A 1,469-nucleotide genomic window follows, 5' to 3' on the forward strand; every position below is an offset into this window, starting at 1 on the left:
TAAAATAAGCAGGGCGATTGATCGCGTCTCTTGGAAATTAACACGTAATAACGATTTAAAATGTATTGCGCGCGACACACGTTTCACGAAATCATGAAATTTCTGGGAGAATTTACATTGTATTTTTAGGAAGAAGCGTCGTCTCGAGGAGATCGGGTGAACGTAGAAAGAGGTGGGGAGGTGCGTCAAAGGAAGAATCGAATAGAAAAAGGGATGAAAGCGTATGGAGCGTGAACAATAATCCCGTAAAGAGTCGAGGCTCGAGGCTGGCCCCTGGTAAATGGAACACGTGTAAGGTGTCACATCTATCTGAAAAGTTCATCGTTACGAAGATACACGGATGAAAAGAGTTTCCTAGAATGTGAGCTATCTTTGGAACCACCATGGTGGTGGCGAGTGTGTAATCGAAGGAATTGTAGAACACTTTTCTCATGCAAATACGCTCCCGAATACGCAGACCCGTAGAAGGGACAACGAACTTCTTTCGCTCTGCTTAAAACTTCGAACTTGGGTCCTTTTAAATTTAAATGCTCTCCCCTGGCACGGTCGAGCGAGCAGCCGTCGCGCGTTCTTCTTCTTCTTTCCTCGCGTCGATGTCACGAAGATGGTAAAAAAAAAGAGAGAGAGAGAGAAGAAAAAAACGCCAAAGGACACGAACCGTACGATAATCATCATTTTGGAATAAAAAAAAAAAGAAAGAAAGAAAGAAAAAACCGATCTCTCTTTTTTTTTTTTTTTACAAGTCGAATAATATTCACATTGTAAGCGTTCACGCGGAATTGTATCGCGATTATCTTAACATTCAAGTTGTGAGAAGAAGAGATAAGATTTTCAGGGGAGATGGTAAAAAAAAAAAAAAAAAAAAAGTTCGACGCGAGCTCGATTCGAAGGAGAAAAATTTTCGAGAAATTTTTCCGAGACACGATTTTTTTTGCCGACGATGATCGTTTTCCTGGGAATTTCAACAATGTACATAAAAGATCGCGCCCGTATTCACGGGTTTGGTAATTATTGAAACGAATAAAATTTTCACTCTGTACGTAATAATAAGCAGACACGCGAATATAACCATAATAATTGCGAAAACGTGCCCCCGAATCGTCGTAATACAAACGTATCAAAAATTATTATTTGCCGCTCGATGTCCAATGACCAGAAAAATATTTGCCTAAAGCGCGTACACCGTTGGATACGGATCGCATTTGAAATTCGAATTATTATAATTACGGTGTGTGCGATTAAAAATGAGAAAGCTGGAGAGAGGAGGATAAAGGGATGCGTAACCTCCGCTTCGTTCGATGATATAATTATAAAGAGTTACATGGTAGAATGCGTCTACGAGCTGCGCTTATTAAACCAAAAATTTCATGCGCATTAAATTAAGAATAGATTGTATGCATTATCGTGTATATCCCACAGATATTTTTCCCTGGTGAATAAAAAATGCAAAAAAAAAAAAAAAAAAAAAA

Source organism: Apis dorsata, unplaced genomic scaffold, assembly GCF_000469605.1.
Source record: "Apis dorsata unplaced genomic scaffold, Apis dorsata 1.3 scaffold_722, whole genome shotgun sequence".
In the NCBI taxonomy this organism is placed as follows: Eukaryota; Metazoa; Arthropoda; class Insecta; order Hymenoptera; family Apidae; genus Apis; species Apis dorsata.